Raw genomic sequence first — 16080 nt, 5'->3', positions numbered from 1 at the left:
TGCTTTTAATGTGAGCCACAGTAGAGAGAACATTGGCACATGTACACTGAAAAGACAACTTTTAAAGTCCATTATGCTGCTTTGATCACACAAAATACTGAAAGAATGTGTACACAGGGTAGTACTTCTGTCCTGTGTGTGTGTGCGTGCGGGTGAGCGAGTGTTTGTGTCTGTTAGAAGAGCGCGCAGCTGCCAAAAGCATACCCTATGCATGTCTCTGTTGTAATACAAACCATCTTCCTGTCTGTTTTGATTTCCGACGTCTAATTTTACCAGGAATGTTAATCAGGAAGCATGTTTTTTAAATAATAAAGACACAATCTGTGCTCAAGGTGTCTCTAACAGAACTGCTTTGTGACCCAGCATGTGAAACGCATCCATGCCGTCGTATGGCACTGTGCTTACGCTGGTATTCTATTACCATCAGAGGATGCCTGAGAGGAAGACGTTTAGTGTGATGGTTGGTTGACATACACAGCAACAACGTCTATTGGAATCTTTCCCTTTGTGTTCGAGCCTCTCCCTAGTCTAAACTGGTAGGAGTTAATGAAGGGGGCACAGGGGGCATGAGTGTGTGTGTGGTCTGTTATGCATTGTATTCTATGTGCATGAAGAGGTTGGGAGCTGGGGGGTTTGGGGTCACTGATGATGAGGATTAAAGAACTGTTGAATTGCGAGGGGGCAAAGCTTCGTGAGACAGAATGGGCCACAAAGATACGCATGCAAAATGTACGCACAACCTCAGTGGAACTCGCATGTAATCACTCACGTCTGCAGACATGCACATACTTACACAAACTGTGGCTTTTTGCTTTTAAAGAAAAGGGGTCTATACTCCCCACAGCACAGCTCTGGCCCAAGTTAGCGGAGAGAAAGCTAAGCAGCAAAGACACAGGGCAGAGAAAGAGGGGCAACAAGAGGGATAGATAGGAATAATTCAGGAATGAAGGAGGACAGGGCAGAGTGAATGGGATAGAATAAAGGGGCTGCACAAACTAAGGTATTCCAAATCTTAGGAATCATGATAGAAGTTTGACAGAATGCCAGGATTCTCTCTCTCTCTCCTCTATAATGTGGCATTTGTCTAGGTCAACTGAAGCAAACTGTGTGAGGTATGTTCCACAGCGAGCCAGGGAGGCTCTGTATGAGCCTGTGTGTTTTTTGTTTGTGTGTGTGTGTGTGCTTGTAAGCCAGAAGGAGAGAGAGAAAGAGAGAGAGAGAGAAAAAAAATTTGGCTTTTCAACACTGGTAATGAATAAAAGAGACAAGGAGAGAGAAATCATATTCAATATCCTCTCATGGCCTGCTGGGTTTCCTTAGCTCCCAATGTTTATGTGTATGTGCGTGTGTTAATGTTAGAGAGAGCTTATTATTATCGTTTTCGGATATGGAGCTGAAGGCTTGATGTATAAGGAGCAATACGGGTCTCTTCTATCACCCCACACCAGATTAAGTTTCCACCGTACTGTACAGTGTTCACACACACAGACGCAGATGGTCTCCTGAGGAGCTACTCATTAAATAATTCTGGGGTCACAGGGTGTAGGTGCGCAATAGAGAAATGATGTGTTTGGACGTTTTGAATAGTCCATCATTGAGATGTTTCTATAGTCAGAGTTGGATAACACTTCATGCCATTACATCGCAGATTCTGAAACTAATCCTTATGCAGACGTTAAAAACGTGGGTGAGCTTACTTGGGTTTACATTTTGCGATGGGAATTGATAAGAAAAAAGGTGGGGATATAATTGGAGATAGTAAAACGAGACAAAAAGAGGGTAGAGGTCGGTTATACTTAGTATAATGACATGCAGGAATTATAGGAAAAGCTGAACATATAGCACAAGATAAGTTGTAGAAAAGTGCATGGGCAAAAGTTGTAAAGGAATGGAAAAAAGATGATGTAGAAGGAAAAGTAGGGAGGATGGTGATGGAGAGAGTGTTGGATGAAAAATATGTGGAGTATTGCGTGGAGCTGTGAAGGGTGGGAGGGAACAAAGTGTGGCTGGCATAAAATGACACAAGGACGGGTATTGAGAAGAATGACTGAACACAGCCTAGCTGTCAACAGAAAAATGTAATTGTGTCAAAATACTAGGTTCTTTGATGGAAGGTAAGCAAAACGTACTTTAATGTAAAATGCTACTTTTTTATTTGATTTTTTTAGCAGTTAGTAGGTCCTACGAGGCAAGATGTGCATTAATTGAGAATTGCAAAAGCTTCTGATGTATTTCTGGCCGGACATTTGACCACTCTTCTTAGCTGAATTGTTGCTGTAATTTGAATTGGTGTGTTTTCTCAATGAGTTCAACTTTCAGTCATCTTGCTGTTGATTTGAGGTGAAGTTCAGGAATTTTGAGGACACTGCCCTGGCGGAGGACCTTTGATTCGTCATTCCGCCTATCTAAAACTTTGTTTTAAAACTTTGTTTTAAATATTACTGGCAGAAAAAAAACCTCCCTCAAAGTATGATACTATGACCACCACCGCCATCTTAAAGAGCCAGTACAAGGCTCCAGGGTTTGAAAGACTCAGCTTGACTCTTCCATTTTGGTTTAAATTTTGGGATTGTTTTTTTTTTTTTAACTGGTATCCTGTGATTTCAAACTCAATTCATTTTGGACTGTGACACTGGTGTTCCAGTAAAATCAAACTTAATATTATGTTCCTGGGTTATTTTTGAACTCCCCAACCAATTCCTGTTTTATCGAGGTTGACAGTTTGTTTCAAAGAGTTGAAATTTGGACAGAGCTGGTTGTTCTGACTGGTCAATGACCCCCAAAACACATCAAACCATGATTTACAATGTATATGGCAGGCTATCATTAAAGGCCTTCTCAAAGTACTGAACTCACGCCTATTAAAAAATGTGTATTTGTCTTTAAAGCCTGGACTTTGGCAATCCAACTTGTTGCCAAGGACTCAGAGGGTGCTCAAATACCCAACCAGAATTATGTTCAGACTTTGTCGATGGCAACAAGAAGTGTGTAATCAAGGTGCAACTTGCGAAAATGAACTAAAGCAACAATTAGTAGTTGTCTTTATCTATAATGTTACAACATTATGACTCATTGAAACTTCATATGGTTCTATAGTTACGCTCTTTGACTACACTGCGTTACTAAGGAGAGGCAAAGAAAAAAAACAAACATATTTTTACAAACATGTCTCTAACTCTAATCCTCTTCAGCCCTTGTTGATGTCCTTGCATGTAGCTCCTAAAGACAGGTTTTTAAAGCATTTTCTGGGCCTACCACGCTGCCTCTGTCAGTTTATGGTCACTGCTGTTTCTTTCTCTTCAAGATATTTCTCACTGACTTAAATTCTGCTAAGTATTCTTTCTTTAATGGTTCTTTCTGCTACGGTAAAGTTCTCGTAAAAATGGAGGTACAAACTGAATCAAATATATATTTTGACTTCCAATGCTTTTCTACAATTGAGTTTGTTCTTGATAGGTAAAGATAACTTTTGTGTTGTACGACATTGTGGAATGCCTCAAATCCCCATTGAGGAGTCTTGACCAATACCTAAATAACATATGTATTTAACTCAAATACACATATTACTTATGTATGTTGCACCAAGAAGAAGTGGTATGCATTGTTAAAGACTGTTATTATAGATTTAAGTTGCCTTTCACAGAAGTCTTGCTGGTCAGTGCTCTTGTAATTGCACCGTTTGGCACTCGGATGCTATTCACTAAAAATATAATCTGTACCAAAGGAAAATCAAGTATTTTACACAGTGGAAATGAAATGAGATTTAAACTCTAACCCCAAATTAAGTTGTGTTCATTATATACTCACATAGCCATTTAGTTACACTATTTTATGGCATAACGAAGCTCAAAGGAGTAGCAACATTATGACTTTAAAATCCCCCATGTAGACATCCTGTCTGCAAAGCTCCATCGCCATGGTTACTCTGACTAAACAGGCAGAGAGACCAGCTATACTGGTAAGGTCATGTCCCCGCTCACTGATCTCTCCAAGGGGCCTTGACACACACAGACACACTAACGCACACAGAGAGCTTGCAAACTCTTACATGTGTGCAGCCTGTGCACACACATAGTGAATCATGTTTGCATCTCAAAAAAAGCATTCCAGTATATAATCCTGAACAACGTTGTACTGCAGAGAACAAAAAAAAAAAAAAAAAAAACTTTCTTGGTGTTCGTGGAATAATGTAGTTGTGAGCGTAGAGCATATACACGCAGACCCTCATAGGCATTCACATAGCTACATTCACACAAGTACTGGTACCACGGTGCAATTGTTTTCATAAGTAATGATGAGACACAGAGGGTCACACCACAGCTTGTGAATGGGATTCTCTGTGTTGCTGTGATGAGGAGGGGCTGACCACACATCACCTTCCTCCCTCTTCATGCAGATTTGTGTGTGTATGTCGCCTCGTGGGAACCTCTGGTCATTCATCATGTCTGTCTAGGCTCCCCTGCCCTATGACACACATGTTTACATTCGACGTGTGTGTCAGCTGTCCGGCCTATAGGTATGTTATTATGTCAGCGCTACGTCCAGCGCCACCCTTATCTCCCTTTCTCCCTTTTATTTGTGAATGGATGACTTGATCATTTTTTAAATAGCTTTTTCTAAGTCTTTGTTCTGTAAAGTTTATGAAGAAGTGACTTCTACATACTGCTTGAATCTTAATGTATCAGTCCAATACGACAGGTTTTGTTTTAGTTTGACTCTCAGACGGTGGTGGTAAGAGTTTGTTCTGTAGCCGGTGGGTTGCTGGTTCAAACCTGTACACCGCTTTTCTCAGCGTATCCTTGGGCAAGACATTTTACTCACCTTGCCAATCGCACCACTGCATGGCAACCCTGTCTTTTTCAGACTGCTCCAAGACAGTTGTGACTACTGTGTTGCTTGCCACCAACAATCAACATAGTGAATTAATTCATGTGAACGTGTGTGTGAATGATTGAATGTTGTGTGAAGCACTTTGGAGTCCTCTGGACTAGATACAGAAGTAAGTGCAAGTGCAAGTCAGGCCATTTACCATTTTACAAGAGATTGCACAGAGCAATGTATTTAACCCAATGATCCTGGAAGCTATCTAAGTATATTTTTCCATACTGATTGCAGTTCTGTCTTCAAACAGTAGCAGGCACCCTTAAAAAAAATGAACATTACCCCACACCGGGAATAGCAGAAGAAAAAGAGCGTTAATTCACAAACGTTGCTTTTCTTTTTCCTCTGAATGTGTCTTATTTTACTCATGCAGCTATTGATAAGCAGTACATCAGGAGTTCATCCTAAAGGTGCAGCTAATCCCAAATACCCCATACTTTGCAAGAGTTTTATTAAGCTCATATGTGACATTGTAGAAATGGAGTACTTGTGACACACAAAAGCAGAGTCACTGCGTCAACTAACAGAAGAGACACCGCATTAAAACAGGATGGAAAGATGCTACATGTGGAATCCACTTTTAACCTTGTGCTAAGTTGCCCTCTTTGGTAACATTTTTCTTTCAACGGCTCATCTGACTTTTTTTTACCTCATCACTACTTTGACACCAACCTCTTTAACTACCAACCTCCTTAACTTCCTCTGGGTATTAAATAACACTCCCGCCCCTTTGTGTGTGTTTTCTCCGTTGTTCTATCTCCAGACAACTGGAAGACGGCCTGGAATTTATCACACATACCTAATAATTGCTATCACAGGAAATTGTTCTGAGGAAGTAGGTGCAGTAGCCTTGCTAATTAGTGTCTGTCGTAAATACACATGCACGTACTTGCACTTAAACACACAAACCATATTCAAGTCAATTGGTCGTTTATACATAGAACCCCTGAGAAGACCAGCTGTGATTGGCCTCAGGGAGGTTAACACCCCCAAGTTTGCCTCAAAACTGATTGTGAGTTGGAATGTTTGTGTGTGTGCAAGTGGGCAATTGGTTAGGCAGGCAGTGTGGCAATAAAGAGGCAGTCCAAGACACCACCCAGATGGAACTAGTGATGGCCTTCTAAACAACAGTCCTGCCCTCAGGGTCGCCAGAGGAAAGGAGAGAAGGCCGAGTAAGGAAAGACGAGTTTGATTGTTGAGTCATGGGTACAAAAGAGACTGAGAGAACTTATGTTTTACAAAAGTTTTTATAATGGTGATTTATATTGAGTCTAGGTTGCTATGAAGTGTGATCAGATGTTATACAGTTAGTTGCAAAGTTTAAGGAAATTAACGTAACCAATAAGACCTCTTCTGCAGTATGTTTTAGTCCTGCCAATAAAGCCTGCAGCATATTGATAATAAAGATCCAATGAAAGGAAAGGATCAGGGCAACTGATATTATTCTGTGATCCTGATTGAATTGCTCATTTTAAAGAGAAGTGGAGCTTTAAACCACTCTCGTTAAGCATCGTACAATCAAAGCAGGCAAGTATGTTGGAGCTAAAGGGCTTTCCTGGCATTGATATAGCTTTTTGTAAGATAACCATTTAGCAAAGGGGACTATTTATCAAATGATCAATCACTTACCTGGCTGGGTACATCAATTTATCCAGCCAGATAAATTGATGTAAGAAATTAAAGAAAGTGAACTAAAGAAAGTTCAGCAAGAATTGATACAGTTCTCTTAAAATGATTCAACTAAGGCAGGGATCTGCACCCTGTGGCTCCGGAGTTTTTATTTCCTCCACAGTGGCCTAAATAAGCTTGGGCTAAAGTTAATTCAGCACTGTTTTTAAATAGATGTACTAAACTGCTTTGACATTGTGCTTTCCATTTAATAAAACAATTTTATTGATTTGTTGTTATAAAGCTAGAACATAAACCTTAAAAATGTGCTTCTTTGCATGGTGGCACAATTGTTTGCACTGCTCTTGCAGCTGGAATGCCCTGGATTGAAATCCTAAGAAGAGGGCTTTCTCCGTGGGGTTTACATGGTCGCCACATTTTCTCATGTTTCTCATCCTCCAATGGATTCTCTGTTGAGCAACTCCTTGGAGCTTTACACAAACTGTATGTATTTCTCAATGACACCCTTTGAAACATATGAAATGTTTGTAACCATGCCGAAGAAACATCTGTCAAAAAGACCTGAGATTACTGAAACAGCAAAGTTTGTGAAAAATAACATTTCTGTCACTCTCAAAACCTGTAGACACAACTGCTTAGAGATTTAGCCAGAAAGTCAAATCCAAGTTTGGGTAAATATGCAAGTACATGGACTGTCTAGAAGATGAACATCAGGAGTTGATTAAAAGTACAAATAGAAAGTGCACTGAGTAATTTTTAGACACAATGTGGGATGGGTTGCTTTAAAATGCATCAGTATGTTGTTGGGGATGCTGTGTAAAACAGCCATTAAAATGGTGGCCTAGTAAAATGCCTTTACGGTTTACCAATTATAGGCACATGAAATACTGGTATACCCACACAAGTGATTCAGCAGAGCTTACTGGCATTTTTTTCACACACTGTAAACACTTCCAAGCCTCTGTGGTTGGACACACACCTGAGCCCAGGCTATGCTTTTTCTCCTTTGTTTCCAGTCCTTATCTGAGTTAAAGTATGTGTTTACCTTCATCTGCCCATATCTGCATCTCTGTTACCCCCTCTTTCTCATATGATAGAGATCAGGTAAAAGACTCTTTAACTGCAATTCTACTCAGTCTCACCTGACTTCCTCCAGTAAGTGCAGCGTAACGTTATGCAGCACCTTTAGTAAATGCTTAAACATTGTGGATTTTTTTTTTTTTTTACTTGCAGGTTTTTGGCCAAGCACATCTTTCAGTGTAACTCTGAGGGTCCCCATGAGTTTTTAATAGAGAACAATAGCTGAACGGGCCATTTCCCAGCTCTGTGTTGCTCCAATACTGCACAACAGTCAACATGCACCAAATCAGCCCCTGGCACTTAGGGAATTTGTGTGTGTTTGTGTCTCATCTGGTTAATTCTGGGATGTAGACCCAAACTGTAATTATCATTATGTACTTCTCGGCAGAGCTAGAAAACAGCCTGAACAAGTTTGGATGAGTATACGCGCATATTCTTACTTATGAGCATTAAAAGTGTTTTTGTGCAAAGGAAAACATGTGAATGCATGATTTATTTTTGGTGTTTGTGTGTGTGCAAGTGAAAGACAACGCACCCACACGTATGCATACACCAAGCAAAGTGAGGGACATAATAGCTGTTAATAATGAATGATGGGTAGATTGTGCCAGCAAATAGGTGATGATTTTTCTCGCTCTTGCTTTGGGGCTTGTTTTCAGCTACACGAAGACATATTGAGAAAAATGACTGGTATCTTCAGGCCACTGGGTCTCCAAAATGTAGGACAGCTATGAAAGAGAGAGAAAAACTGAGATCAAGAAACGAATGAGGATACCGCAAAAGAGAAAATAAAAAAGAGGGAGTAAAAGTTTCTGTTAAGATTTTAAATTTTATCAAAGAAAAGTTTTACTTTGTCTTGCTTGCGGTAAGAATATACCATTCACAAGTAGCACATAGACTGTTAACTTTAACAACTCTGTAATAAAACTTTTGTCTGGTTTTAATGAAATTAGAAGTGGTGTCCAAGAAAAAAAGGAAATAGAGAGTAAAGCCATTAAATAAAAGTACAGAGAAAAAAAATATGCACAAAATGAAAGACAATTATTTACAGTAAGCATCAAATCTTTGCATAACAACCAGTTTATTCAGAGCAGTTCTTCCTCTCTGAGATTTGTATGAGGCAGAAAAGGTTTTAATGTGGGTGGACAGACTGCATAGAGACGTAATTGCTTACCACTAAACAAACAGCGAAAATACTGCAGACACAAGATTTGTTTAAGAAAGTGTGAAACAAAACAGCTGCATTACTATCAGACACAAAGTGTTTTCATAAAAAAGGTTAAGTTTAACAAAAAAAAATCTTGTTTTTTTTTTTTTAGCATGCAGTTACTAAAGCCTGAACAAGAGCGGGTCCACCATCATCATCCTAACCTACAGCGTTGATGCTGACATGTGAATCATTAATAACTGAAGAAATTGTGAAGATTATAATGTTGATAAGATATCTCTCGGAGTCCATCCTTCATTTTCATTTGTGAATATTTTGGATGCTTTGAAATGCATTTTTTTCATGCATGATTCCAATCCCCACCAAGTGTAAATGGCCCACAGATAAATTTATTAAAATGAATTTTGTGAATATTTTGCACCTCACAGTGAGATGCCTAACCCAGTCAGGCATAAGAAGGCTTTAGAGAAACTACATTTGAAAGTGAGGTTGTGTGGAGTAAATATGATTTTTGAGCATCATATTATAACCCTAACCCTAATCTGGAGAAAAATACATCCTTGTCCATAGCTTCCTGGTCTGATGCAATGGATTTGAGAATGCAGGTCAGCATACTAACCTGATCTATATAACCAGAGACCATTTCTCAATTTTTGAATGATGAGGGAAGTGGTGTGATAATGTCATCCTGTCTATGGCATAAAAGTTGATTTTCTGAATTGTTTGTATTATCCAAGTTCCTTTGCAGAGATAATTTGTTTCCATCTAAGAATGCGGTTCTGGTTCAGTGATCGGACGTCGCACCCATGTTTCATTCATTCAGTGGGTCACGACTTTGTTAAAATGAGAGGTAGAGGGAAAGTTTTGTATTTTTCTTTACTTAGCATCAGTTTAGTCTGTTACATTTGACATCAGTATCATAAGTGTGTAGAAGTTCAGATTTAAAGTTAGCAAAAGTCAGACTTTCAAAGAAGCTGCTGTATCATTCACATGCCTGATTAAGACGGGGGAGGATTTTGGAGGAGTCTGACGTGAGCAGCATTTCTGGCATGTAACAATAAATCCCACGCATAGCTAAGACGTGGACTTACTGCGCCTTGAGCCCATAAGTAAACAAAACCAGCCGTTCAAAGGACTGTAATACCACCAGCTAAACGAGTGTACTTAAATGCGTGCATCTTAAATATACATTTGTTACACTTGGTGGCGTTTCTATGAGAAATCAAAAAGGAAAAAGACAAAAGTGAAATCTCCTTTATGTCTCATGTTGCCACCCCATGCTGACACACACAACTGCATGCAAACGCAATCTTACAATAACAGGCACTGACGTATCTGACATGTCTCTGATTCCTTCTAGCCACAGGTCTTTGAGTTCAGCATTTACTGAAATCAAATGTGTGTGTTTGGCCTTAGGTTACACTCTTGATTGAATTAGGGAACTGGTGCACACTTGAACAAGGGCTCAGTTACTTATATACGCACTCATACACAAGCACAGACCTTGCCTCACAGGGACACAGATTTCTATTAAGTAAAAAAAAAAAAAAATGGTTGATTGTCTTCTTTACAAAGACCTTTATCTGGTAAGACAAGCTTGGGGTCCGATCTTATGAAGGATTCCTGAACACTTCAAACGACTGTAAACCACATCACACACACAGGAAGAACTCTGCTCCATTAGCCAGCCCATAAAAAACATGTGTCTTTGTAAAAAGAGAGCAATACTGTGCTCTAAAACAAAAAGTGTACAAACTTGAGGCAGATATATTTACGTACACAGCAATTGATTCATTAAAGCACATTGCTGTGGCTTTTATCACTTTGGTTTGAGAATTCAACATTTCCAGGTATAAATATCATGTCTTGGTTAAGAAAAACAAACCGAAAATAAACTAGGGCCAGGTTTCCCCCAGAAAACTTGCTAAGCCCGGTGGTTGGGCGGTAGGTTAGTGATTCATTCAGCGGCCTGCTGTGTTTTTAAGTAAAAAAATGTTTAAAGTTCACATGGAACTTGAAAATAATCACTTTATAATTATGTGCCATCAAAAGATTGGAAGATTAATACCTGAACACCAATTATAAAATCTTAAAAAAATACAAACATTTTTTAAAATAACTTGGAAAAAATGAGCAACGCTTAGCCTGGTGGGGGCACAAGTAAAGCCTGGTGGCCCGCCAGGCTGATAATACACTGGGGGAAACCATGTAGGGACAAGGGCTGTGCTCTAAGAATGGCCTGACAAATTAATAACACATGCAAATAATGAAATGCAGGAATGCATCATTTTAAAGCACACAAATAGCACATACATAATGCTCAGGTTCTTCTTACCAGCCCTTCAAATGCAACATTTGTTGTTTTCTTTTCTATCCTGTCCCCATACATTTTTGTTTGTTACAGAAAGTGAAGTCTCAGTTATGAGGTGTTTAGTGATGAAAGTCCAAGAGACTCCTAAAAACAGCAAGCGAGAGGCAGCAAAAAAGACAAAAGAGAGAGATGCAGAGGGGTTGGGGTAGGTAGGAGGGTTGAGTCAGATTGGGTTTACCCATTTTTCTTTGCTTTGATTTGAAACAGATCCTCACGGTGTCTACTGTCCAAGCCACAGGCAGTGAGATATGACCCTGTGCTCAAGCTCCAGAGGATCTAATTCAAACTGAATGTCTATCAGTCTGTAACAGGCTTCGCTCTGTCAAGAGCCTGCGTCTTAATCATCTGTGTCGTGCAGAGTTCAGTCTGGAATCAAGATTATAAATAAATTGATTAAAAGTTAAATGTCTTGAAGGATGTAATAATTACATTTTTAGCTTAGCTTGCAGGTCACAATGGCGATATTCATCGCCATCAGGAATGGAACTGAAAATTGCCAAAGAGTGAGGATGATATATTTCAAATGCAGAACTTGTTAAATTACCACCCAGTACAAGATTAATGATTGTAAAGTTCCCAAAAGTCCTCTGTGGTGAACCTAGCCAGCTTGTAATTCTCTGTGGCAATGAATGATCACTTATGACAAAAACTGTAATTTGAATCATTAAAATCACAGCAGCATTCAAGGTGGACCAAATGCTGCTGGTTTTAAATGCGCGACTCAAAGGGTTATTTCTGTCAGTCAAATTTAAAGTTTAAAAATACTATTCAGCTTTAGAAATTAGTGGAAATATTGATTTTGGTTTAAGTTTTATATTTTCCTCCCTTTTTATTTAGGTTTTCTGAGTAAAATATGATGACCTCTAAATTCAATCAAGAAGACATTTTAGTAAAAAATATTTTAATTCAACCATAGGAAAACAGAATATTTGGTCAAACAAAGGATGGAATGGGACACACTGACCATCCAATAAGGACACCACCTTCTCAAATTTGAGCAATTATTCTCACAGTAAAACTGCCCACTAGCTTTCAAAAACCCACATGACCCAGTCAGCAACATGCTGTCTACATCATCAAAAGGTCAAGTTTTACTGATAAGCACAAACAGTGTTTTGGCTACTGATGCCACACAGGATGCTAGCACACATATTGCTGAAACTGATGAATTAATCTGTGCTTTTGATGGTTTATGGGAGATTGAAATGTGTGGAAGAGGAGAGAAAGGGTGGCAAGGGGAAACCAAGGGGGTGTTCAGAGAGGAATTATGCACTGTGGCAGCCCTAATTGCTTGCGGCTCCTGCTGTGTGTTTGGCTTTGTTTGAGCATGTCCAATATAACCAGTCACTGGGGAGCCTCTGCCAGAGCAAACACTCACACAGAACTGAACCGGAGAGGGCTTTACGGTGCTGAGGATATTAGTAACACGACACCTTGGGCAAACACTGAGTAATAAAGCAATTGTGGCATATTGTTTAGATCCTCCTCTTGGCGTGATTTGTTTATCAGACTTAAAACTGTCTGCTTCCTAACCTCAATGTCCCAACATGTCACTTTGAGGACTCAATGCGCGATAAACTCATGTGCGTGCATACAGATGTGCTGGCAGAGAAAGCACACAAACAGGATAAACACCAAAAGCATTCATGCACATATACAAAGAAACACAAGTGGATGAGTCTGCACGCAGGCCACGGTGCAGCTATCGAGTCACGTCAGTGAGAACGCTCTTTGTGCCAGTGTTTCCTCAAACTTCCAAGCAACATCCTGATACGTCTGAATGCATGACTGTTGGTAAAAGGTCAATAAACATTTCTTTTTTGCTTACTAAACTGTATTCTTCATGTGATCATCACCTTCTTTCTGTGTTTCTGCTCTTTGACACAGACAGATTTTTATGTCAAAATGTTTGTAAGTGTGTCTGAACACCGTCATATATTTTGGATCTCTTTTAGCACTGAGGTGGTCTTCAGCTTTTTTTTTTTTTTCTCCATTTGAAAATATGAAGTGCTGGATTGTAAAACAAGAGCATTTTCTTTCCTGGTCTGATTAGTTTTTGGGTGGACTTGTTTCCCTTCTTTTCTGCACTTTAAGCATAATATTCTAACTATGCTGTAAATCAACAACAAAAAAAAAAAAAAAATCAAACCTAAATTTTGTGTCTTGGATCTAAAATGAGAAGCAGACTCTGAGACTTACACCAAGCTCATGCTAATCATAACACACTTGCACACACATCTAAACATATCTGCAGATAGATTAAAAAAACAGCAGGGGCCAGAGAGAGCTTGAGAGCCAGTTTTTATCTGCTGCTCAGAGGGAAAAGAAGTATGTCATCTACATAAACTGAGTCCAGATTTGATTTAAGCTGGTAGGTGTTGGATAATAATAGCTGGAAATTGCATGGAAAATATAACAAAGGAATTTTACTTCCAAAATATACATGTAGTGCCATGCAGTGCCATAGGCAACCCTGTTAAAGAAGAGTAAAAGAAAAAAAAGAAAAAATGGTATGAGCGCATTGTATGAGCACCTTAAAATGGCTGCCACAGGAGACTCAAACATGCATGAATGAGTCAAAGCAACACTCTGAGTATGTTTTTGATGACATAACATAATATGAAGCTCAAAAAAGTCAATTTTGCATAATACCCTTCCCCTCATTGTTGTTGACATCCAAATTGCTAGCAAAATCTTTACATGTCACAGCCTCCTAGGTTCCAAAGCTGAAAATGTCCAACAAAGGTTGTCGGTGGTAACAGGTGGCTTGGTTCTTGCACGCACTTCCGACTTGATTGTTTGAAAATATATATGCTTTATTTCTTTAAAAAAATAAATAAATACTAAAAATGTCTTACAACTTAGATGAAAACAAAAATTTGTCAAAAAAATAATTTTACAAAAACCTCCTGTCATCACACCGGACATTTGCCCAAACAATAGACATCCACCCTGCCGGTGTGTTTTTAGTCACTTAAATTAATGGGACGGTTTAGAGGTTACCAAAGCAATCTTAAGCAATTTGAGTATAAAAAATAAATTACAGATTTTGGTTCAAAACTAACTTAAGTATATTCTAACTGCCCAAAGAAAAAACTAAATTGATATAAATAACAATTTACAACATTTAAAATGAAAGGCCACAACAATGAGGTTCCAAAAAATTAACACTCTAAAGAAGCAAGAAAAATAAAATTTTATTTTTCTCGCTTCTTTAAGGTAGCCACATTTTATTTTATTTTTCTCGCTTCTTTTGGTAGCCACATTTAACATGTTAAATGCCACATTTAACATATATGTTAAATGTGGCTACGAAAAGGTCTCAGTGGATGCCATTGTTAAAACAACTGTGATGTAATCAACTAAGGGAGCCAACCTGGATGGGTGTGTTGTCTATCTGGAAATCAGCGGCTCTGTCAGCAGCATGTAACTGCACACTACCTCAGGACTTTTATTAAAAAAAAAAAATGAGAGGGAAGCATGCTGGAATTTCTGCACAGGTGTGTTATAAGTCCAACTGAGCACTTATGACAGTCTGTATTTATAGGTGAATAAAGTCAGTGTATCACTTTTTACTTCTTAGGATTGATTTCTGGAACAATACCAGCAGAAACTGAATGCTCTCCATTTGCAGCAGTGATCACAGAGCACTTTCTTTTCCTCTTTCTTGTTTGAGTTTGCATTTATCTGCTCTTGTGTTTGCACTTGCAACGTCAATTTTCATACCTTCATCAAGTATATAGACTTGTACTCTCACACAATCTCACCAGTGCAAGAAATACCTTCACGACAAGCTTTTCATTGTGTCTGCCATGCTCTTGTTTGTACTCTTCACGTTGTTACAGATAATAATAACTGTACTTTCAAAGTAAGGGAATGTTTCTGCTGGGAATTTACACTAACTGGTGAGCAAGCAATTCAATAACACAGCAGTGCACCAGCGGCATGATCTGTCTACACTGGGTTCAACATACAAATTATGGAGATTATAGAGAGGTCTAACTGCATATGTGTGTATGCATGTGTGTGTGCATGTGTGCTTGTGTGTGTGCGCGTGTGTTAGTGTCTGTGTGCATCCACCTGTGTGTCCACTGTACAAATCACTGTGTATCTTTTAATGCCAACATGCTGTAGGTGCATTTGAGTGTGTAATTTGTGTGAGTGTGTGCTCAGATGTGTGTATTTGTGTGTACTGACAGGGAAATAACAGTGAGCCTTTTTTTATCAGAAGGCTAGGTAATAATCACACTCCTCTTTGATCTCCTGATCCAAACTGATCTGTCTAAATATACAGCATGCATGCCCAGACCTGCCTGCAACTCTTCTAATCAGAACCCTCACCTTACCCATATGGACGAGTTTGTGCAACAGATTTTTTTGAGTGTCATTTTTTTTTTTTACTGTGAATGTATTTCTATTCCCTAGATCTTATTAAAGCACATTAAAGTTAATGGAGTCTCTATGAGTTTGCATGTGGTCAGAGTGTGTATATAGAGCAGACTTTAAAGAACCCATGTGTTTCCTGCTGCTTCAACACAAAACAGAGCACTTTGAGCTTTTTAGTCTTTTTCTTACAATTTACCATCCTTCATTAAAAAAAGACTATTAACTTCAGTCAGAATCAGACCATTACTAATAATTTGCAGATGTGTTTGTATCTGGGTGTGTTCACTCTACATCCCTGCGGCTTTGTACATGCGTTCACTTAAGTACAATTCCTGAATCCTGAACTATGTTTCAAAGCCATTAGCTGTTTTTGTTATTCTAAACACTAGTTTCATTGAAAAGTTTAAAACAGCTCATTAAAGCGCTGTTGCAATTTCAACTGTCATAAACAAACCAAGCAGCATAACTCACTCAGTGAGTTACAAGTGTTGCTTCTTCACCAACACTTTTATATTTTTGTATCTTTTTCATTAGCTCTATGTGGGACTGATTAAAAAAGAATCTG

General features: G+C 38.9%; 1 protein-coding gene across 7 annotated transcripts in view; it reads left to right on the top strand.

Annotated features, from left to right (window-relative positions):
• Positions 1-16080, top strand: part of LOC103129859 (ELKS/Rab6-interacting/CAST family member 1-like) — a 167649-nt gene that overhangs the window by 82769 nt on the left and 68800 nt on the right. The window lies entirely within an intron of this gene.

The sequence above is a fragment of the Poecilia formosa genome, unplaced genomic scaffold (genome assembly GCF_000485575.1).
Source record: "Poecilia formosa unplaced genomic scaffold, Poecilia_formosa-5.1.2 Scaffold586, whole genome shotgun sequence".
In the NCBI taxonomy this organism is placed as follows: domain Eukaryota; kingdom Metazoa; phylum Chordata; class Actinopteri; order Cyprinodontiformes; family Poeciliidae; genus Poecilia; species Poecilia formosa.
This window is presented reverse-complemented; position numbering and strand designations above follow the sequence as displayed.